This window comes from Dicentrarchus labrax, unplaced genomic scaffold (genome assembly GCF_905237075.1).
Source record: "Dicentrarchus labrax unplaced genomic scaffold, dlabrax2021, whole genome shotgun sequence".
NCBI lineage: Eukaryota > Metazoa > Chordata > Actinopteri > Moronidae > Dicentrarchus > Dicentrarchus labrax.
This window is the reverse complement of record NW_026136705.1, coordinates 3,211,283-3,236,796: the sequence shown is the minus strand read 5'-3', so window position 1 is coordinate 3,236,796 and position 25,514 is coordinate 3,211,283. Positions and strand designations below refer to the sequence as shown.

At 39.7% G+C, this 25,514-nt stretch overlaps 1 protein-coding gene and 1 non-coding gene across 6 annotated transcripts in view; one reads left to right on the top strand and one right to left on the bottom strand.

Annotated features, from left to right (window-relative positions):
* The window catches only part of htr2cl1 (5-hydroxytryptamine (serotonin) receptor 2C, G protein-coupled-like 1), a 139,306-nt gene that overhangs the window by 49,353 nt on the left and 64,439 nt on the right, over positions 1 to 25,514 (bottom strand). The window lies entirely within an intron of this gene.
* On the top strand, positions 6,007 to 6,078 carry trnap-cgg (transfer RNA proline (anticodon CGG)). The gene has a single exon. It is a non-coding gene; the product is annotated as a tRNA-Pro (tRNA).

Sequence of the window (25,514 nt, the reverse complement as noted above, 5' to 3'; positions counted from 1 at the left end):
CCCCGATCACCACTGCGCCGACTCCAAATGACTTCACCAGCACAATCAACAGATATTTTGGCTTCATTATTATTTCAGTGAAAGGAAGTGGAGACACAACTGAACGAACAGGTCTGTGTGGATGTTTACAGACCATACTTGATTAACAACTCTTAAAGCGGGACAAGTTTACACCTTTATCATTCTTACTGGCACGTTAATTTCGTGGATTTTATGTAATTCCCATCGCGGCGCTGCACAACTTCTACCTAAGATGAGTTCTAATGAGAGAAGCTGAAAATAGCAATGCGGGTGGACAGTTTTAACTTATATGTGATTACTTTTTCTTTGTAATCTGCAGTAATTTATCCAATTCATTGCAGAGAATGAAACACCCCGACTGAGTTTAACCAAAGCAATCACTACTTTTCCTGTTCCGTATTGTGAAAGTAATAAAGACAGCGGTCCCTGTGGGAACTATATTGTGACTAACACTGTGGAAAATGAAAAGAGGCTGTTGGATGAGATGATTTCACACCACAGGGAACATGTGCAGAAAAGAGAGAAAGAGTGAAAGAAATTGAGTGAAGATATGAGATTGAAGGTAAAATATGCTCGAGTGTGTGTGTTTGATGACTCCAGTGAATAGCACTATTACATTACAACTGTGTGAATAGGCACTTTTAGCAGGATTTCTGTCAACAAGATGTCAACTCCTTCTGGTGGTTGACAATTGGAATTAAATACATTAGGGAGAACAAACATATTACATGCATACACGAGACAAGGATCAGTTTCAAAAACATTAGATTCAGTTTGAATAGACAGCCTTTTTCTGAGTCATTTCATGCACCAGGTAATACAAGCTGAATGGGGCTTGAGGGTTGGTGTTAGTGAGAGGTTTTATTGGAGCCGGGATGCTCAGAGAGGATCAAGGATGCCATAACTTCCTGTTGCCATAACTTCCATCTGAGCTTGTTGTGGTCATCAGTGAAATGTCTGTGATGGGAGGTGAACAGATGGTAGTAAAACAGAGAAAGATAGCCACACTCTGGATGTGAAGCAGTTTGAAAAGGCCTGAGGAAGACCTACTGAGAATCAAACAAACTAAAGGATCAGGACTGAGGGGCACTGGATTTTCGTAAATGCATCACTGACTCCTTGTTTGTTGTTTTTAACTACAAGCTAGTTTGGTCCAATCAAAAGCAATTATGTTGTCACTTATTACGGCATTATTGGAGAAATATGTGTGTTTCAGAATTAGTGTTAAAAGTTAAGAATGAGGGCGGATATACAATTCTGTACCTAACCTAACCTAAAGACAATATTTGGTCATTTACATTCATATTTCTCTCTATTCTGCCTGCATAAACATTTTTGCAACACGGTTTGCATATTTTATTATTTCTATATCATTTATTAGCCTTTTTATAATAAAGTATTTTCAAATCATGGTATATGCTGCTTGTAAACCTTTTTTCTGTCTATTTATATGTATAATATGTCTATAGTACCTCTGTTGGTCTCTTTGCACCAATAACAAAAACCTCCAGAAAGCTGTTGTTTTTCTTGATGTGAGTTGACTGTAATAGCACCAATTTTCGTCAGAGTAAAGTTGATGTTTTGCCACATTGTTGTTACACCCCTCCTCGCCCACACACACAGAATTACCCTGCACCTGCACAGGCATATCTGATACTGTCTTTTGATATTGCATTAGGTGCTTCAGCTGACAGTGAATAATGAATATTGTTGCTTAAACCAAACCAAACTAAATACAACATGGTTCTGTCTGAAGAGTGTGATTGGTCAAAGATGTGTTCCAGCTGTGACCATAATTCCCATAAAGCACGGCTTTCCATCCTGGAATGTAAATACTTTTCCTGCTGGACTATGTGCAGCACACCAGATGGTGTCCAGTCATGGCTTAGGTACATACTTTACATGTAATGTGCCTTTGTGTTTATACAACGGGGAGTTTTCAACAGAGCAATCTGATTGGTCAGACACACGTCCCAGATGTGCTGCTAATGCCTGTAATGCACGGCTGGTTGCATTTTATTGGCTGCTCTGTCAGCTACTTAACTGATCTTCTTTGTTTCTACCATTTTTAACAATTTAGTACATTTATTTTGTTGTAACTACACATTCATTTGTTTGTGGAAAAAGCCCACATTTATAATATTTCTCTTTCCTTGATTGGAGATACTTTTATGGCCTACTATGTGTGTCTCTCTGTGTGTGTATGTGTGTGTGTGTGACCCCCACAACCCCTACATCACAGGCTTATACTTTATAGCTTAAAGTGTCAGAGGTGGTTTTATAACAACAAGCCTTTCATTCACTCCAGAAATCCTCTTGTGCTTTACTTCCCTTCCCTCTTTCCTCTCTTCACTCCTTTCAAACGCCAGCAAGTACCGTTTTTACAGTTATTACTGAAGAAATCACTGAATGATGGAAAATTGGCAGTTGGTTGTACCAGGTCTATAATTAGGTGGATGCCAGTAACAAGTAGAAGCTGAGAGAGTATCGTTATGTTTCTCAGTTTGGTTGCTGTGGCACCGTGCAGCAGAGACCAAGTGCTCCATCTAGATAAATGCTCTAATGATGTCCACCCTCACTTGGAGTTAAGACAAACGAAATCAAAGGAGTCTGAATTTAAAGTTTGAATTCATGATTTCATGCTCATTACATTATGTTTACCATCATCTCTCTTAAGATATAACTTGACTGTTAAACTTACAGTTCCCAATCACGTAAACATGAGCTGTGATTAAACCAAACCTTTCAGGCAGCTGTCTAGTAACAGAAAATGAGATGCTGAAATATTGAACATTTTTGCTTGAAAGCAAACCACACTGAATTCAATTACACACTTGGTCAGTTTGGAAAGCGTGAAAGAGTATAAAATGGTGAAAAAACAAATTTTGTGAAACCAAAGGACATTTAAAAAAAGATGTTTAATAACTGACTTTTCAATCCATTATTCTCTATCCTCCTGAATGTCAGAGATAAACCTATAGCTGTTGATGGGATGACGGTTCCAACATCTGCTAAGGCTAAGCAGGTGGAGGAGGTTTAATGGTTATTAAACATTATAGTTGCAGAACACAGATGGTAATCCCACACTGGTATATGCATGGGCACACACATTAACATACAGCCATGCATACTGTGCTGCAAAACACATACTGTAGCACTCTCTAATGAACACACAAGAACAGACATACAGGCAGGCACATACACTGTTTTATACATCTAAAGACTACTTGTATGTGACAGCGGTAACTCGAAGAGAGAAACTATCATTCAGCTCTATACATCCTCTCAGTGCTGAGCATTTTAGCATAGTTTGGCAACTTTTTGTGGTTCTCCAGCTCACAACTTTGCAGTTTTGGTTCAATTTCACCACCCTCATGGCCATCTTTTAGCCACAGCTGGCAGCTGTTTGCAGCAAAAAAAAAAAAAACTTTTATAAACTCACTGTACACTTAATGTTCAGAATCAAACAGCAGACAGACACAGTTAGGAACAAGCTGGTGAACATAGTGGGACATTTAGCAAATAAAGAGCTGAATATTTCCCTCAGGAGACCAAAACAGAGTTAAAAGTAGAATTAATCTTGGATTTACTTTCATCAGGTGGACAGAAACACAAGTCCAAACAAGTTGCTGCATATCTACTGGATGTGTAATAGGCAAATATTGCCTATAGGTTGCCATTATTGTAGGTTTAAATGATAATTACAGTTTATGATAAATCCTTACAGTAGTTTTTGTCATTGGTTATGATTGCATTGTAATCATCTAAGCAATTTAAGATCTGGAAACATTGTGGCATTGGTAAACAAAGTCGGATGGGGCAAGAAACAAGAACTGTCAGAGGATCAGCAGTTAAGCCAGAGAATCAAATCTGGAGGTAAAACCAAAAAGGCGCACCTGAACGTGGTGAGTGTGAGCAGACAGTTCGGATGATCATGTAAGCATTGATATAATTGATGGTCAAGATGACAAAAATAAAAACCAAATTGCAATAAACCAGACTGATCCTACACATGATGCGTTTTAAGGTGGGATCAAATTAAACTGATGCTTGTGATACAAACTGCAGTTACAAAATCTACAGATGATGCACATCCTGGCTTACAGAACCTTCCATGCAGCACAAGGTGAGGCAAGAAGTCCTTGGCTATTATTCAGTGATAACGTAATCAACAGTGAGCGAAAAAATGAAAAGAAGCAAATATGTCCAGTGTGTGTGTATGAATTTGTGTTTTGCACAATTTGTTCCAAGCTCAAAGAAAGCTTTTCTTCTGCCAAACAAACCACCAGGATAAAAGCTCTTTGACTTAAAGACTTTCATAAGACTGCCATGTGTGCATGTGCATTGCAATGATGTGAGTGTGTGTCATGTACATTGTACAGAGAGAGCTTATCTTCTTCCATACAAGATGCAAGGTTAAAGGTTCTCTTCATGTTAGTTCGACTGTAAATACCTGCCATGTGTTTGCAGGAAGAAGACTGATTGATTCAGGAAATTACAGTGCAGCAATAAACAAAGCAGAAAAATCTTAACTTATTAACACAAACATATTTTAGATAAAACAGTAAGAACATCATCCCCAGTTACTGTGATTATGTCTAGCTATAAGACGATCAGTTATCCCCCTCTATCCCTTCACTCACACCCAGAGGTATTAAGATGGATTACAACTGGGATTGTGTGTGTGTGTGTGTGTGTGTGTGTGTGTGTGTGTGTGTGTGGTGTGTTTGTGTAGCATTAACTTGTATTGTATGTGTGTGCATTTGTTGCTAATGGGAATCCTACTATTTTTAACCTGTATTCAGTTTCTTTGACTCTCTCCTCTGTCCCTCTGCTCTGTCAATGTTTTTCCTTGTATTTGTGCTGATGCTCCATTTGTCTTTCTCTATTCGTTTTTTTCCATTCTTTCCTCCTTCATTCCTTTTTTCTTGGTTCTTTTTGTACTCTTGTCACTTGCAGCCACCACTTTCTGGTCCCCTTTATCTTTTTTCGAAACCTGTTCTTCTTCTTCTGGCCTGGTAGCAAAAATCCCCTTTTTGCAGATGACATTCTGCTTATATCTGGAACTAAACATGGCTTTCAAATAGCCTTCTTTTAAGCTTTCTGAAACATTTATTTTTACATTGAACTACAGTTTTTGAGGTATGAGATCAAAAGAAAATAGCCCTCATCTATTTGGGAACCTGTACTCTTTTGCTATACTTAAAAACATAAATCAAAATCAGATGGAGCTGATTGCATTTTGGTTCAGGTTTCAAACCTGGATGAGCCCTCAACAATGACAACTTTCAGAGATTTCAGTGGCTCATTGGTCTAAGAGTATGATTCTTGTTTAGGGTGCAAGGTTCAAATCCAGGACAAGGTCTTAAAACAAACTTGTAGGTCTGTTTCTAATGATTCAGCCGTAATCAAATCAGGCACTTATTCAGCTTTCTGTGGCTCGTCGGTCTAGGGGTATGATTCTCGCTTCAAGTGCAAGAGGTCCCGGGTTCAAATCCTGGATAAGCCCTTGTCAGTCTCAAGACTTGATGTGGGGATTGTCAGCAAGATCCTGGCCTGAAATGTTTAAGCTCAGGACCTGCTTAACCTAGTTTTGCACAAAGACTGGAAGCGGGAGCAGACTGTTGGCATAGTCCCATTAAGGCGGTGGATAAAGCAGCACTTGAGATTGCTTTTCTTTTGCAGCAACTGTGTTTTCTCTTAATCCAGCAGTGATGAAATCAGACCCCTTCTCAGCATTTTGTGACTCGTTGGTCTAGGGGTATGATTCTCGTTCCCGGACAAGCCCTCAGGTCTTTAAACTGATCCGACTTCTGTCCTTGAACTGTGGCTAAAGTTGATTTGATGCGAGAGGTCCCGTTGAATGAATTGAGGGATTTCGTCAATGGTTCCAAAAGCGGCGCCTTCTCTTGGCAAAGCATTTTCTACTGGTTCGATGGTGTCGGAATCAAATTTTTTTAACTAGACAGAAAAGGGGCTTTTCGTGGCTCGTTGGTCTAGGGGTATGATTCTCGCTTCGGGTGCGAGAGGTCCCGGGTTCAATTCCCCGACGAGCCCTTCACCAGCCTGACAGCTGGAAGGTGAAAAATTGGGACTGTCAGCAACGTATTTGTTAACCGTGAAGTACCTGCTCCTTCACTCCAAAAGAAACAGACTCTTCATCTCAGCATCGTCATAGTCCACTCAATCATCTAACCTGTGTGATCAGAACAAAAGGAGCTGGTTTGGCAAACCACTACGGGGAGGGGAGAAAAAAGGGTTTACTTTCCCCTTACTGACAGAAATCTTACCCCAAACCTAAAGTGATGCAATGCTACTTAGACATTCTTTTAAAAAGTAATAACCAAACATATCAGTTTAATGGAAGTCCAGTCCTAAAATACAGTACCAGAAAAGCAATGAGAGTATAACATATCGTGGCAAATTTACTATTGTTTGAAAACAAAAACTATCCCGAAAAATCAGCTGGAGAGCTCTGTGTTCAGATTAAGGAGAGAGCTTGTGAATTTTGGTAACATTTAAACCAATCAAATAGTCGACACTGAAATATCAAGCCCATCTCTAATTCCCTGAGCCAGCTGGCATCAGACCTCAGCAATGTGTGTGAACATTTAGCAACTGAGCGAAACACCACAAGCCTGAGTAAAGTGATGAGAAGGCTTTCATTTGTAACAAAAATTCTAATTAAAACCCAGATTTTTTTTTTTTAAATGTTAAACAAAGAGTTGAGAAAACAGTCTCACCATTTAGTCCAAGGTCAGTTTAGTAAAGCAGCTGTTCTGGGGCTTTCGATTAATATATACTTCATCAGCAGCTTGTTGAAGGAAGCTCAAAGTTCAGTTTTTTTCTGAACTTCTAGTCCTGAATTATTTACATTTTTCTTTTCTTTAGTGGACATTGTGATGAGATTGTCTTGTTTTTCAAGGTCAATAATAAACATTGAACCTCAGATATAACACAGGCAAAATAGAGAACCAGAAAAGATCTAGAAATTTCTGTAAGGCGCAATCTTCATTTTGTACAATTTGTTTAATTTTAGTTTACTGAACAGGCTAGTGATATTTGACACTTAACACAAACTTGTATTAAGTAGCAGTTGATGTATGGTACAAACCTAAACTGCTATTATGAGGTATCACCATCATAAAAAATGATGGTGTATGATAGTGTCTTATAAGACTCAGAATTAAGATTGAGGTGTTCTTATATCATTGGCCATAGACACAGGTAGATATAGTAGTCTCCGTTCAGTCTTATGTTTTATTGTTCTTTATGTGATGACTTAAGGGAAATATTTTTTTCAGTAAAATGTACATCAGACCTCCTCTGGTTGGATGAGAGAAGAATACATTTTTATAAATATACTATACTTGTTAGAAGATTTGTTTATTTGTACCAGACTAATTTATTTATTTATTTTGTCAACCGTGGGTGTTGGTCAGACTTGATTTTTACATGATTCATTCTTTTTTTAACAGTTTCCTGGTTAGATTCTTGAATACGGCTGAGAGAGCGAAGGGGACCCATCAGGGGGGAGAAATAAATTGACAGGAAATTAAAGTGTAAATGAGAATGAGGAATACAGAGAAAAGACAGAAACAATGAGAGAGAGAAGGAGAGGCTGACATGACTCGTCTTTTTTGCAAGAAATGCTGTCAAGGTGCTCTTTGCCCTTGAGTGGGCAGCGACACACTCCTCCGTCTCTCTTGCTTTCTCCCTCTGTCGATCCATCCATCTCTTCCCATGCCTCCCAGTAAAGTAGAGAACTGAAAAGCAGACACTCGAGGGGGAGTGACACATCTTGCTCTCTCCCCCTTGCTCTAGATATTTATATCTCCATCCCCCACTTTCCTCATTTTCTTCAACCTTACCCACTTCCATCCTTTATCTTCCACCTGCTCCTTATGTGTTTTATATAGAAGATGCTGTGAGAGCAGAAAAGGTGTCTTGGGGGTATAAGTAAAGTAAAATAGTCTAAAATGTTGGCACCTCTCAGGTGTTCAACAGTCGTCATGAAAGGTAAAAGTTCTGAACCATACACTGACGGGTTTATCTATTCAGAATGTGTGTGTACACTTTAATGGAACAGGGATAAAAGCACAACTTGTATCTGTTGTTTATTGTCATACTCTGACCACTTCATTGGGTATATTCAGTCTGAAATATGTCCATAAAACCATCATAATGAGACCATACTTTGATTTTCACATTGCTGAAAGCTTTGAGAACATTGAAAAGTTGAGTGTGAAAATGGGTATTTAAAAGCTAAAATAAAATGTACTTAAGTAAGCTGCATATAAACACACAAAGAACTGATAATCATTATTATCATTTATAAAATTCCATTAAATGAAGAATATTCTTAATCAAATTTACCACTGACCTTGCATTAATAATCTAGTAATAATAAATGAGTAATAACTTAATTTAATTTCTAGTTTTTGGTATTTAAATAATTTAATAAAACGTCTACAGTTAGAAAAAAGAAAGCAGAAGCTTAACACTGAAGCCCCAAAAAGCTTAACAGTGAAAAAAGACAATTTCTTCTAATAAACACAAACTAGAGCAAACAGACAGAAGATGAACATTATGGTGGCCTAAATGTGCCGATACAGAGAGAAAATGTGACCAATGTGACACCAGTTGGTGCAGCTTTGTCCCCTAGAAATTCCTTTTACTTTGTTTTTCCAGTTACATTTTGAAGGAAATGCATCGGTGCCTGGATTACGTTCACTGGTGTCATTCTTTGTGTTACATTCATCTACCGTCACGAGTCAAACAGAGGTGGTCAGGGTGCACGACGTCCGCACAAGGACAAAGTGTGTACCTATCGTGACATCCATCGGATTGCAGAGTGCTGTTTGAATTGCCTCCAGTTTGGCATTACTGACAGTGTATTGACGATATTCAGTGTCAGACCGTTTTACGGTAAATCACATACATCACTTAGCTTCAAGTGCAGAAGGATGGACTATTTTTCACAAGGACTCGCTTTACCGGAGGTGGGTGTGATCGATTTACGATGGCATCAACACACACACACACACACACACACACACACAGACACACACACAGGTAGTGTATATACAAACACATCGGTGTGGAGGTCAGGTCTCTACTGACAGATGCTGACGTTAATAGGTGAGGGGAATGGTTATTGCTGCACATGCAGAAACATTTAACCTCCATTTGGCCATATCTCCCAAACCCATCGCTTATTCTTTCTGTCTCGCTTCTCCCCTCTTTATTTGACTCTTTTCTACTGAATTCTGCCCCTTCAACCTCCTCCTTATTGCCTGCAGTGCATTTCGAGGCCAATTCAACACTGCTATCATTATTCATTATTGTGTCAAGTTTTTTTTTTTTTCTTCCGATGATTCATTCTCAGCGTCTGTATCTAATTGGCCTTTTCACCTATCTGTATCTTTTTTTACTTGAGTACTTTCTTTTTGCCCTTTGTTGCCACCTTTTCTTTTCCTGCCTGTGTAGTTCGTTTCATCTGTCACCTTCCTTCTCATCCCTCATAGCCTCGTTTCTACCCTCCTACTCTCATATCTTTTCTCTCCAGCTTGGCCTTTATTCTCCTCATCATTCCTTTGTTCTTCATCCATGCTAGTGGCATAGCTCTGAGGATGGCAGTGTCTGTCTGTCTGTAGGTCAATTGTTTGATTCATAGCAACAATCTGTTGCATGGATATCCTTAAAATATGTTCCCCAGAGGTTGAATCCTACTTACTTTGTTGATCCCCTGACTCTACTGCCACCAGCAGGTTGATATTTCTGTCTTTTAATGTCTTGGTTTCAGAGGGAGTTGTGTGAAAAAATTACCTCAAGTGATGTCACTCGAGTCGTCAGTTGGGTTTGAAGACTACAAGTTTGAAACTTAATTAAATCCCAGTGTCACATCAAATTCTGTCAGATTTAACACATTTATTTTGATTAATTTTACAAATAATGTGTTCAGAGATCAATTGTTCAGAAATTAATTTAATGGCCACATTTTAGACTAAGTGATTGGATTAAGTTCAATGATAAAAGACATAAATAAATACTTTACTGATTTCTATTGCCACTGTTTCATTGCTTTGCTAATGTTTCACAACAATGTTTTTAGTTAAAATAACTTTATTTGTTTGTTTGTGATTAACATTATATTTCTGCCACACTTTAAAGTCTCCATGCCGTCCTCTTGCCACCCCATGAATAATTCTCTTCCTCCCTTCACTTCCTTTCTCCCTTGTCTACATGCCTTCATCCTAGTTTCCTCAGTTCCTCCCTCTTGCACCCCTCTGTCATTCTTGTACCGTCCCTCATCCCTCCCTCCTCCAAACTTTGAACTATCTTGGCATCTCTCAGTCTCTCCCTCCATCTGTCCATCCTTAGTTCCCTCTTCATAATTTCCTCCTTCCCACCTCCTCTTAATTTCATCCTCTTTGCCGTCCACCTCCCCTCAATTCATCAATCCCCTTCCCTCCCAGCCCTCTTTTTCCTCCGTATATCCACCATCCCTCCCTCCATCCCTCTCTCTAATTGGTCTCCTGGAGGTCTTTGACCATTAGGACCCCTCCAGACCCCTCTGATTGCCCTTGACTGTGGTCGCCCTAAAACTCTCCCGCAGCTTCAACTCCCACTAATCAGGCAGCGAAACAGATGACCGACGGCACTGAAGGGCCCTCATGCTGAATGTTATTAAGACTTTGGGATGAGGGCCTTAAATGCATACAATATATGTAGACAGGCACGTGTGAAGGAAAGGGACACACACACACAGAAGCTCGAGACTGAGTCATACAAAGAAAGACAAGGCTATGTATATATGGAAAAATAACACACACATGAGCAGAGAAGTGGATTAACACACAGAAAATGAAGAAAAGGACACAGACACAAACAAACACATAATTAAAAGAGCAGCCTGACACACACATCCACACACAGGTGGGTGGAAATCAGGTCACAAGCTGTAATCAGCAGTGATGGAAAGTCAGAGAGTAGAAAGGAGACGGTAGGAAGAAATGAAAGAAGGAGATAACTCAGATGGAAAAAAGGAGGAGAGCAGCAAACAACCTTATTTAGATCAAGCTTGAAAGAGAGGAAGGTGCGTCGAGATAAGCTTTGCTATTGAAGGGTTTTTGATAATATTGCATGTCAGTTTCTGAGAAATCAACATCAAACATGTTTACCCTGAAAGTATATAATTGGCCAAAAGTTTGCGGACACCTGCTGTCCTGTTTTTGCCTTTGATCCAGGGTTGTTTACAACACTTCCTTTTCACTTTGTGGCAAGAGTTTCGGCATGGTCCATTCCTGTTTCAACACTTTCCAATTCCAGTCCAACCTCAATCCCACGCAACACCTTTAGGCTGAACTGGAACGCCAACTGCGAGCCAGGTCTTCATCCGACATCAGTGTTGGTCCTCATTAATGCTCTCGAAAAAATTCTGGTGGAAAGCCTGAAACCAGACGAGTGGAGACTGTTGCAGGAGCATGTTATTGCTCATGATTTGGCAATAATATGACCAACAATCACATATGGGCGTAATAGTCAGGTGTCCACATACTTTAGTGGTGTGCATGGCTACCTATAGTTGAGTTAGAGGTAAAAATCTTCTTATCTAACTACAATCACTCAATAACATTTATTACAATACTCTTTGTCCTTGATGTATTTCTTAATATTATTGCTTTACTCTGTTTTCCACTTTTACATTTTCCTCACTTGTTGTATGATAAGAAAAGTAATTTACATATAAATAACGCTTATCATTATCACCGTCCTTGTTTGTCCCTCTTATGAGACTTAATAATTGATCGTTTTTGTCCCCTTGATGAAGTTTTCCAGAATAAAAGCCCATTGAACAAGAAACAAATTAACAAAGACCTTAAAAGGTCTGACAAACACTTATCATCACACAGCCTAAATTAACTATTATTCTGGACCTTTCAGCCACATCTCATGGCTTTCATCAGCAAGTTGTCATGGAGACGGCTCTGCTGTTATCACGTGACCTCATGTGATAACAAGTGGTTGTATACATTATCATATATAATTTGCTATGCTTATGGGTCATGTGATAACAATTAAACCACCTCTATGACAACAGAGCAAACTCCATCTGCTGATGAAGGCCATGAAGTGTGGCTGAAAGCTCTGGAAAAACCAAGTAAGTTGACCTTGTGATACAAATTTGTGTTCAAGTAAGGACTGCAACTGCTTCCTGCACAAACTATGCATTTGTTGTATTTTGCATTTAATTTTATGCGACATATTGGCATTTACAAGTTGACTATTCATTTAGAATTGTCTGTTTAATTAATGTGTTATCAGTAATTTCTTTACACTGAAATGTCAGATATTTTCATTCCCTCAGCTGTTCTTTCATGCTTGATATTTGCAATATTGCAGCTCATTGCATCATATCAACTTCCACCACTACTGCTCTTCCAGCAAAGATTAGTTAGACAACAACTTCAGAAAATCCTCCACTAATGCAAACGTACGAGTTCACCTCACTGTCAGCTTTCACTTCTCTTACTCTGTTCTACTTTTATTTGTTGTTTTCCCGAGTTTCATTTTCTCTCTCCCGGTGATTGCTTTGTTTCCCAGCCTCGCTCTGTCTTATCACTGTCTATCTGCGTCCTGGCAGATTCACTTTAATTGGCTTTTATTGGCACACAACAGCCAACAAGACGCAATCCAGCCAGCAAAGCGCAGAGCTGGACAAGTTGAATACTAATAACAAATCCACATCTGAGGGCGATCTGTTGATGCGTCTGTTTGGCCCCTAATTTACCTCCATCGTAGAAAGATGATACACACTCTGCAAACAGGAAAATATAAGAATGAGGGTCTACGTTTGCATTCGCATAAACAGAGACACACAATAATACACAAATACAAGCAGACGTGGGGGAGGGCGGGGGGGGGGTTATGCACCATGAAATGAAATACGCAGCAGGGTTTGGCCTTTCAATCAGTGCTGTCACTCTAACCTGAAGCAGAAGTCTCTGTTCACATTCCCTTTCCTGTCTTCCTTGTGTGTATTTGTGTATTTACTTTTTGTGTGTTTGCAGTAGTCTAGATTTGTGTGTTCATGTTTTATTGCTTACAGTACCTTCCACTTTCTTTTTTTTGGACATTTAAAGTCGTCCCAGGACCCACAGTTCACTTTCAGTTGAGAAGCCTGAGAAAGCCGTCATCAATATTTAAAGAACTCCTCCATCCTCTCCTTGTTTCAGCTTTTATTCAGGAGTCTTGAGGGTTGTAGAGGAGATGAAATGGGGATAAAAGGGGTGGGGAAGGTCAACAGAGTCCGAAAAAGAGAATCATGAGGTGAAAAAATAGGGCAAAAATCCAGAATTTTAGATAAAGAGGGGTGTTTTTGCAGATTTGTCAAACCAGACTTTCCTGTCCTTAAAATTGTAATTCCTGTCATAAGCCTTTAAAGATATTGGTCACGACTGTGGCATTTTTAAGATGACCTGCCTGCAAATGCTCAGCATGAAGGTTAAATCAGTAATGAAAGAGGTAGACTTCACCCTCTCAAACGTATTCATTAATGCTGTCCTACACATCAAAGATGCTTAAAAAAAAAGTGGAGGGCTAAGTAGAGGTACAGAGGGAGAAAGGGTGCAATGGTGATTAAAAAAATGTAGATAAATAAATTATGACATGGCCTAAGGTAAGTAAACAGCAAGTGGGCTGATAAACCACTGTCACTTATCTGCATAATTAAACCTGAATGAGATACACAAACACACACTGTCATTAGAGTTAAGGCTGCACAGTTATGGCTAATTATTTGACCAGATACTGAAACCAAAACAGTTCAAGACTTGACATGACTCTTTTGAACTATTTCACACACATCAGAGAACAGAAACGTGCTGACAATATATCATGGAAAACGTACAGACTATTGGGTCCACAGAAATGTAGGCTAAATGGGCACCATAGTGTAGCCCCCTACCTGCTAATAAATATAGAAGTTGTTAGGTTAAGTCCGAGTGCAATAACACAAGCTAAGAACGTATTTTTTTCTGTATTAAACTTTTATTAAATATAATTTGATGAGTAAGGGTCCTTTTTAAGAAACTGGAAGTTACTTTTAGGGTAGTTGGCCTGTTATCTGCTGTTCCTGTTGGCTAATGTTGAATTGTTGGTAACATTAGACCTACTTCTATTTTGTTAGCTTTGTGCCACATTAGTCGATATTAGTTGATATAATATTGTGTTAACTTTGTGTCATGTTGGTATATAGATTGCAAGTAGCTTAGTCATGCTAATATTAGGTTAGATTGCAAGTGTTAGATTGTCAGTTGCCATAGTCATCACTATTATTATATTAGCTTTGGTCCTTGTTAGGTGATGTTAAATTGCAGGTAGTTTAACAATGCTAATATGATGTTAACTTTCCACCAACATTTATACACTAAAATTGAAACCAGCCAATGAAATAAATAGGAAATAAAGCACAGATGTCACCTCTGAAAGTCCCACCTTTTGCATGCAGCTTTGTGTGCTGTTAGCTGATGTTCATTCTTGATCTTTAAAGTATAGTTGTCAAAACATTGTCCCCTCAGGGTCCATTAGTCTCCATTCTGGAGATTTCAATAAAGTTACATGATCTTTATCAGCAGATTAGGTTTGCACAGTGGTCACAGAATTGTTATTTTTCTGGTCTGAGCAATTTAAGAACTTATCCTCCGTATTTGCTTAAAGAATTGAGTGTCAATTTTGTGCCAAGTAAGTTTATGATGCTTCACTAGAAGCTGGTATTTTAACTGCTGGCCCTATTAGCTGTAATAGTCCTAAACTAGCAGACCATGAAGGAGAATACATTATACTTTAACCCCCCACTTGGGGCCTCCTAATAAATTTGGTCTGGAAAGACCCCTAATTTGGATATACTGTATGTTTAATGTGATTAATTGTACAGCTTTTATCACATTAGCTCACCTACTGTAATGCAGATTCTATTCATTATCCTGCTCATTAGAGAGAGAAAAAATCAACTCCACTGTGTAGCAGTGAAAAAACTAAAAATGCAATACAATATTCAAAGTCTATTCTTTTACCCTGAGGAGAAGAACTGCTGCATGCATTTAAGGTTGTTTCATTCCACCCTAAAAAGATCACTGCTTTCAGTAGCTGAACACAAAGGAAACATATTTGACCAGAGGACATGTTGGTTGCAAATCCTTGTTCATAACTCGAATAAAAAGAGAAATGCATTATCTGTGAAACCATAAGCAAGCTGGCCACATCAAACAGATTACGCTTCAGTGATTCACACACAAATACTCCCACATGCGCACACACACACACACACACACACACACACACACACACACAACTGATCATTTGTGAGAGAGCTTGCACAGATAAATTCTTGCAAAAACTATTATAGAATGCAAACGATTTATGGTTGGCAAACATGTACAGTGCAAATGTTCTCTCTTTCTCTCTCTCTCTCTCACACACACACACCTTATGTCTCTCTCACACACACATGCACATGCACAATAACCACTCTACCGTAGGACCATCAACCTCAATATCCACCAACGCATCTGTTGCAGCCAAGAATGTGTCACAGAGTCAGACATGAGTTACACCAAACGGTCACACACACCCTCCATATTTCTCTCTCTCTCACACACACACACACACACACACACACACACACACACACACACACACACACACACACACACACACACACACACACAAAAGCTAAAGGTGACCCCTGCATGCAGAAAGAGAGAGCAAATGAAGAAGCAGAGAAGAGATAGATGGGGTGATGACCAGCATAATGTTCATATCGCACGAGCAAGTCACACAGGTACGACTCAGTAATAAAACCGTTCATTAAGGAGTTTTCGGAGGCATCCATTAGCGCTGATGAGGGTCTTCCTCTGTCATACAGCTGCAGTCAGTTTCTGCCCTTAATCTGCCCTCATCTATCCCTATCCATCATCATTTACACTTCTTACATTTGGCTGATATCCAGGGAGATTTACGCTGTTGTTCCAACAAAATGGGCACATAAAGCAATACTGTATGAATTTCCAGCAAAGTAAGATAAGGAGGTGAAATGAATGCCAGTCGGAATTGTTCCATTTTAAATGAGATATTTTCCCAACACAGTAAAGCGAAAGATGTTATCTTCAGTGTGGCTGTACATTTCTCACCACCTCCATTTTCATATTTCAGGTCATTTCATATGGGTAAAGTTTAATATCAACTTCAGAAATGCACATTCAGACCTACATTAAGCCACCAAGCCACAAGATTACAATGTGTCTTGTCCAATGGAGGAATGTAATTAAATTATTATTTAACAGAACTTGTCTTGATTACTGAAGAAGAAGACCCACACAGATGTACACATTAATTGAGCTTTGCTACAGTAGTTATTTAATAAATAATAATTTGATGACCGGAAAGCAAGGTTACTGTAAGGTCAGGTGACAATAGATCATAATCCGGAAAAACAAGGGGATACGGTCGGATGTGCTGCGTTTGTCTGCTGTCTTCTGCAGTTGTTCACAGTTTTCAGGTATCCTAAGACAAGTAACAAGCCCATTTAAATTTCAATAAGTGTAATCATTTAATTTGAAAATGTAATTGGTTACATTACTAGTTACCGCCAAAAGTAGTGGGATTACAGTGAGCACTGGTTACAGCATTGATCGTAAGTGATCTGCAAACATGTTTTCAATATGCTCGTAAATGATAGAGATATCAGCAAAACTTCTCTCAAGTATAATATAACTGTGGCTACTGAAGAACAGTGCAGAATATGGCCGCTGATGGCTCTTATTGCTTTACTGGCTTTTACTATACATCTTCTAACCTTATTAACATTTTTTTTTTTAATTAGCAGCCCAGATTTACACTTCTTTCAGCTCTGTCCATTTAATCTCTCTCTCTTTCTCTCTGGGTTACTGTCTCTCTGTGGATTACAATCATTACATCTCTCTGATTTACGGGACATTAAGGGCAACATCATGGACATAATCACTGAATTATTTACTTGAGATTTGATATTGTACATACATCTCTATATTGCACTTCTCATACATGATCCTTACCATTAATCTGTTCATATTTGGCAATATTTTGGAATTTGTATTTGTACTCCTTCCTACTTCATACAGCTACTGCTGCACTCAGAATAAATAAAGTCTTATCTACACTGTCACCGGACTGTTACACCTGACAACCCTTCTTCCTTTTATGTCAGTCTGCATTTGCTTCATTCTTCTCCACTCTTTGTTCTTTGTTTTGGCTTTTGCTTGAATTAACTTCATGTGTCCAAGTATGATGAGTCAAACCAGTATCTTTGCTTAATAAAGTTTTATTTGAACACAAAAACTCTCTCCTTCCCCCCTCCCTCCTTTTTATCTAAAGGGTAGCAGGTGACAGAAAGAGGGAAGCTCTGTCTCTGTAGTGATGGGCACGACAATACTGGAGCCTTCACCTTCAATCCACCTCCTTAATACTGTTACACACACACACACACACACACACACACACAATGCAGGGTGTGTGGGTGGCACTTGATGGCTCCAGTGACGTGTGAAGTTTTATTGTGCTGGGTCCTGTCACTAGTCACGTCAAGGAAGAGAGGAAATAAGAGGAGGAGAGGCGGAGACAGAGGAGGGAAGGGAAGCAAAGACGAATAACTTTGCGACCTTGCGGTCTAAAGCGGCTCTTAAAAAGAACAGAGAACTGGTGCTGAGCAGAGGGAAGAATGCATTGCAATGCAAAAATTATAGTACAGTACAGTAGTGGGTGAGAAAATCTTTGCAGGATTTGCATTAGATTTGGCTGGAAACCTGGTTTATGTGGGATAGTATGATTGTTTTGTTGACTGGAGAGAAGCAGAAAGGCAATTTGTTTCATTTTATAGGAAATTAATTTGTGGCATTTTATTGCACATGACAGTAAATTCTAAATGCTGCCTGTTATTTACTACACCAGAACAATAATGGAGAACCATTCAGTAGGAGTATGACTGGAGAGAGAGAGGACCACCATCTGTATGGTGCTGCAAGAAGAAAATTAACACTTTCCCAACATAAAAGAAGAAAATAGTTTGGCAAGTTGCGCATGAACGTTTTTGGTCCTGTTGTGTAGCCAATAATGCAAGACAATTGTTATCATGACACATGACTGATCTTACAGTTTGAACTGAACCAAGCACAATCTGGCACAACCTCCAAAAGTACCCTCAGGCCCCTTTTCCGCCAAATTAGTTCTGTTTCTTGAGCCGCTTATGTTCCAGATTCTAGGAACCTTGGTGTTGTCTAGCAAACTGGGCTGAGTTTGAGTGGAACCATTGCAATCTGATGTGTCATCAACAGAAGGCGCTGCACAATGCACAACTACCTGCTGAGTATGACACGCCCACTTTGGTTCCCAAAGACAACCTGCTTCTTTTTTGGGTTCCAACAGGGAACCAGCTTTTGAGGTTCTGAACCAATTTATTATTGGTTTGGTTGAAATGCTCCAAACAGTTCATAACTAGGTGCGTGAACCTCCCTGTTGGAAGAAATGGCTTATCAGAGAACTGAAAGTGTAGACTCAGATCAGTCTTAATACAACACTGAGGTTTTTACTTTAAGGTGAATTTTCCAAAATACAGTTTGTTAATATAATTTTAATATTTGTGTTTCCCAGCTTTTTCTTGCAAGTGTAGAGATGAAACATCTGCAGTGAACCCAGGAGCAACTGTAGATACAGTAGATATCCACTCGATTCTCAAACTCAGACTAACTGAAGCCTCATATTAACTTTTAAGCTCTTTTAGCTCACCCTTTCCTTGTTGTGCACATTTCTTCTTAAGTCTGAAACTAACTTCACAGCATAGAATGGATGGTAGAGGCCCGCAGAGAATTAGTGTTGTGATGATCACCACAGATATTCAAACATTATAGCACTTTCAGGTATGATTTTGGATGCTTTATTTGGGTTTTGACCCCCATACTGAAGTCTGAACTACACTCACAGCACTGCAGGGCATAAATAAATCCAGCAAATGGTAGGATATTTTCATTATAAATCATAGTATTGTGGAAATCAATGAAAGTTTGTATATGTCAAGAATATGAATAGCTGCAGAAGCTACTTTGTTAAGGTTGTTGAAAAATTTACAACCCTATAAAATGGAATTATGCCTCTGCCGCAAGTTTTTTCTTGACCTTGGACTTGATTCATAAACTTTGTACAAATACATTTTTTCAGGGACTTAGGTTTTGGAAACATTCAAAGTGCAGAACGCTCATAAATGTGACTCGTTTAATGCAGCCCTGACAACTTTGTCGGTGAGACTAGATTAAGAGCCAAGAGTCTGTATGGCTGTAAATCTCCTCCTGACAGCTTTGCCCGCTTTCCTCGGCTGAGTGATTTGATGCCAAAGCTCAACAAACAACAAAGAAAAAAAAAAACCTGTAAGATTTTAGCTCTAAAGATGAGACAATAAAGCTAACAGAGCTGCCACTGAAAAATGCAACAGCTAGTGCTGAGAGGGAGCTGCAATGACTCTACAAGGCAGTGTGTGCTTTTCAAGAGACTCTTTTGAAAAGACACAAACACAGAGAGAAAGTGGAGGAAAGAGATGTTGCCTTATACAGACATTGCAGCTTTTTTCTGAGGTCAAAGGCAGATCAGTGCACACAAACACGCAGCAGGCAACACAAAGGTCTCCTCGTGGTCGTTGCTGTCGACTGGCCTCGGCTTGTTCTTGCCTGTATGAAAATTTAATTCAACGCCGGCAACGAAAGTTAACCTACTGTCTTCTTTCTCTGTTACACCACGGGGGCATCATGATCATATATAACCAGGGCGGTTCAGTGGGTAAGTCGCTGTTTGGATCGATTCGGCAGTCAACAGGGGAGATGCGTTCAATAATTTATGCAGATGCAACGGGACCATGTCTTCTCTGTCTCCCTATTCTCTTGTCCTCCGTCGCTGCCACTCTGCTCGATTCGTCCTTTTGTTTTATCGCAAGAAAGACTTTGAGGAGGAGAAGAAAAGAGTAGGAGGACGGTGTGTGCAGCCTCGTGGGTGTCTGCGCGTGTGTAGGAAGCCCCTCGTGGGAGTTTTACTCAACACTCACACGACGCAGCCCTCCACTCTTAAACAGAAACATTATAGGAGATTAAATAAAAAAAAGGCACACTTGACACACTTTCTTCCTCTCATGCACACGCCCGCGCTTCCTAACTGACACTTTCTTGATGTGCCTGGCTCCACTATAAAACCTTGAACCGAGCAAGGCTGACAAAACACCCGGGCCCCCCTGGGGAGGAGCAGGAGAGAGGCAAGAGTGAAGGGGAGGAGAAGAATTTTCGGTCATTTTAATTGCAAAGCTTGTTAGCCTTTTTCTCTGTCGTTAGCGCCTTATTAGCATGTCATTATGAAGCCAGACGGTGTTTGACAGACAGCCTGGAGGCGAGCAATTACTTTGTGGGTATATGTGCGTGTGCATCTTATGCAGGCAGCCGTTTTTTTTGTGTTTACTACATATTAAGATGAAGGTGTGAGTATCTACTGAGACATCTTGGTGGGTTGGTTTTACTATAACGGTTTCTTTCAGTGGCTTTAACTTCAACATCCTGTCATTCACATTCATACAGCTACAGAACATAGAATTATAAGGTTTTGGTGCCCAAGGAACTGATTTTATATGTGGAGAGGGCTTCTAGTTTTTCTTCCTCAATCAGATATTCCATGTAAGTGTAGGACTTGTGACCTTGTATGTTTGAAATTTGCCAAGGATAATGGAGAACGTTAACCTAGAATAACCACACAAATTTCATCAACTATTTGGTGACACATGTCTGCCCTCTGCATAGAAACACAGAGGGTGTGAGGAGAGCTAATTTGGGTTTATGCACCCAGCGGGGGCACGATGATGGGTTGTCAACCGTGTGTCCTACAGTCAAAAAAGCCCATATGTGCCGATTACCTTTATTTTTGGCAATCAGGAGCCTTTGAGGAGTGACTGTTGATAATTAATACCTGCTTTCCCATTTTAAGATGACGAAATGCTTCAAAATCCAATCATTGCAGCTGTCCTTGGTTTGCAGGCCCTGTCAGGAATGAGTTAGCTAATGTCATGTTCTCCTCACTGAAATTAATGGGAATGAGTGCAGTTTCTGTGCAGCCACATATACATTTGAGGTAAGGATGGATAGTTTTTTTGCTAGGAATAGTGGCAAATAATTGCTGTTATGCTACCTTTACTTAGAAATTGCAAAAATGCAAAAACTATAATTGGCAGGGCTGGAAATTTAGGCATACTATACTGGAACTAATGGTTAATTTGCTTGATTACCAACATTTCATAAATAAACCAATCATTGCACTGTAGAAGGATACGTCTGTTCCACTGAGTACTTCAGCACCATGGACAGAGACCCAAGCTGACTAAACCCAGCTGTTAAAACCAAATCTTAGACCCCAAAGCAAACCGAGTCCTGAGGCTATATTTTTACTTTAGTTTATATATACTGACTATTAGCCCATCACGTCACGGTCAGCTTGTTGTGAGCTGATGAACCTGTCGTGATAAATAACAGACAGCAGTGTAGTGTAGAGCCCTATGCCAGACTCTTAATCCCACTCTTGCCCACATATGCTGGATTTCTGACAATTACCGCAGACACCAACAAACATTTTGACTATTCGTGGCTGCAAAATATAGATTTTGTGGCTTCCCCTGTCCCACAGGTGAAGCTGAAGTTGTTATTTTACTGTCCAAATAGCAGAATTGCTTTGCTTTGCTTTTGTTTTTTTAAAATCCAGATTTAATCTTCTTTTCAACTTCCTTTGTTGACTCCGTCTCAATTCTTGTGGTAGAAACTAGCTTCCCGGGACCAGCTGTTTATTTTCTGACTGCGTGGGATCCCTATCCACTTTACCGTAGTGAAGTTAAAACCCAGCACTTTGTTGGGAAGTGTTGGGTCATTAGAGAGCAGGACTCTATTCAAGGGTAAATAAAAGTTCACTTTTAGGCCACTGTTGGTTGTTACGTGATAAAACTGTGTCAGCACGATGGATAACTCCAGGCAAAGTCAAAAATAAGGTCCTCAGGGTCGAGTCAGGTACGGAGATAAACCTGTCGTATGCATGAATACTTGAATGCACATTTTGGTGTCATTTGATTGTGACTATGATGCTCTGTGGGTGTATGGTTGATCCTACCTTCTTTTATAATTATCATCACCTGAGCTTGATCAAGCCATATGCGCACACCGCAGGATGTCCCAGTGACCTCTGATAGACCTCCACGCTTGCAATCGTGAGAGGCCCAGGCCAGTCACACGAGTGGAAGGCACTTCACTACTCGCAAATACCTCAAGTGTGGGTATTAGGATGGACCCATTTACTATTTATTAAAAATAGGATATTGCACGACATTAAAAGTTATCCAAGTACAGTCATGTCAAAGGCTTTTCTAGCAGATTCTAGGGCTGTACCATAAAATATAACTCGCTAGGATTCCTCAGATCAATTAAGACTCACTGAATAAGATGTTCAGTTCTCAAAGGGAGTGGGAACAATTTATAGAAAATAACTATCTCAAGTGCTGTAAACCATAATTAAGCTGAGTGCATGAAGAGGAGTGAAGTGTCTCTGTGCTGAGTGAGTGAATTGGCTTCTCGATGGCCACAATGCCGTCGCTTTGGCACCATATGGGCAAAAACAAGCTAATACAGAGAGGGAGAGAGAGAGAGAGAGAGAGAGAGAGAAAGAGAGACAGCATAAATTAAAGTACTGTACAGAGGAGGATAAATATAACTTCATTCATATTTGAATCTTAATTGAAAAGTTTGCTTACAAAAAAACCCCAAAAGTTCTCTGTTACCTAGCAACAAGAAAGTGTAGTGCAGTGTGGCCAACATTGCAAGGTGCCACAAACAACCAAGGACTGATGCTTTGATAGTCTGAGGAATACAGTAATCACTGCTGTTAATACATCCATACATCCATAGACCCTTAGATTTACTGTATCACCACATGTCACAAGCACTCTGCTGAAGCCCTGACGTTTTCCCTGTCACTTTCAAAGATATATTGTGGAAAATGAACATTGTTAGTCTCAATATATTGAGGCGAGAGGAGAGAGAGGACAATGAAATAGAAAAAGCAATATAGTGGTCTGTCCAAAGTCTCCCTATTGACCGTTCCCCTCATTTTGCAGCTGCTTTCAGTTTAAAGTGGCCCATCAGAAAGAGACGTTTGGGGGTGTGTGGAAAAATAGATCCATGATGTGACGGGACTATTCATTTCTTCATGGAATGACTGCGAAACAGCAACCACGACATGAATATATGTACATGTACACACACACACTCACATGTATGTACTCAATGCTGTAAAATACACATGTAGCCACAAAGCTGCATAGAAAATACTTTCCATGTTTCAGTATCATATAACAATTCTCATTTAATTTACCTTCAATCACCTTTCTAGAGAGTTACTGCAATTCAGTCCCTCCCAGCACGACACCAATTCATTACATTAATACACTCAACACACAAAAAACAACCTTGAATGGACCTTGAATGGAGCTTGTTCATATACCTGAATATGACATGGAATCAGGAGCGGATTAACTTCACTTTTTCTCTCTACAATAAAAAAAAAATATATGAATTTTGTTTTAGTATTTTTAGACTCAGACTGTTACTCATTGGCCATAAAAAGAAATACATAAAGGACTCAGTCTGGGTTAGACAGGCAAGTGGTACCAACCCTTATGACCCCTCCCTTGCCACCCCCTGCCCCCTTTCAGTTGATCCGTAATGTCAGAGATCAAATGGGGAATATTCAAATTAAATCAGGAGAGAAAGACAGGAATTTGAATCAGAAAATAAAAATGAAATGAATAAAGGACGGTTTTAAGTTAACACACTTATTATTAAAAAAAACAGATACCAGTGCCACGCAAAATCCTGCTAGCTGCAATGACAACATTGACAGTGAGCCGGTGCCAAATGAAGAGGAGGAGGAAAGAGTCTGGACAAATGAGCATCAGGCTGATTCCAGTGGAGAGCAGGGGCATGAAGACGAGGCCGCTGCCGAGGACGAGCGATACGTCAACCTCCCGGCTGTTGATCCTCTGTACTGCCAATTTGATATCTATTGCTCAGCCTATATGGTATAAATAGCCTGACATTGCTTTATCGTGCAACTCACTAATTTTATAGTTTTACTGAAAAGAAATACAGTGATTAATTAAATTAGAGAAAATGCTCTGAGATAGGTGCTTAGTTTATATGTTGTTGTAGATTTCTAGAGGGGTGTCAGGACATCCAGGACAAAATTGTGAATAAGTAATAAATGATAAATAAAAATATAAAGATTTTGAGATATGTGTATGAGGGGGTGGGTGGGCGACTGACTCACTTCTAAAATCCAAGCTATGGCTTTTCATAAATAAGTATAAAATAAGTAAAAGCACAGTTAATAAATTATAAATTATTAGGTTACATAAAGTGTTATTCAAGTTCAGCTACCCTCCACCCACCGCATTCCCCACATGTGTACAAAGATATCAAAATCATAGTTCAGGAGTAAATTCTGATTCTGATTCTAAATAAGTACGTTGAAGAGAAGACATTCAAAAAGCACACTCATACAAAGGTGTGTTTGTCCCTTGGGGCAGTTCACTGACTCACACACTTTTTTTTTATCTGATAGATTCACACTTCATTATGGCTGATCCCTCCAGCCAAACACACACATTTTGCCCCTTCAGCAACAGTGAAGAAGTAATTAAACTTAGTAGCTCAGCTGCACCGACGAAAAACAAATTGATTCTGGCTTTAGGATCAAAGATACAGTGACTGCGCCCAAAGAGAGAGTGTGTGTGTGTGTGTGTGTGTGTGTGTGTGTGTGTGTGTGTGTGTGTGTGTGTGTGTGTGTGTGTGTATTGTGTATACAAGTAGTAAGTCCGGAACAGAAGAGGACATAAACACATGCAAAGAAATGTTAAGAGAGGTTATCTGACCTTCACGCTCTGGTGGTAGACCGGAGAGAGAAAGAACGAGAGAGAGAGAGAGAGAGAGGAAGACATGAAGCAAGAAGTGGAAAGGAAAGCTCCTCCAGACCTGAAGGCTAGAGAGACTAATTAACTTGAGAGACATGACCTTTCTCTTCTCCTCCCTTTGAGAGAGAACGTGTGTGTGTGTGTGTGTGTGTGTGTGTGTGTGTGTGTGTGTGTGTGTGTGTGTCTGTGTGTGTCTGTGTGTGTGTGTGTGTATTTTGAATCAATACAAGGACATAGTCATCACAGCCAGATGGACCCAGTACATCATGTCTCATCATCACGTGAGAGCTAGAGAGCGAGAGGTAGCGAGGAAGGGAAGGAGAACTCCCAGAATCCCATTTAAAACCCTGATTGGCTTAAACGTCTGTGAATCCCTGAATATGTGTGTGTGTGTGTGTGTGTTAAGACATTTCTGGTTGGTTTG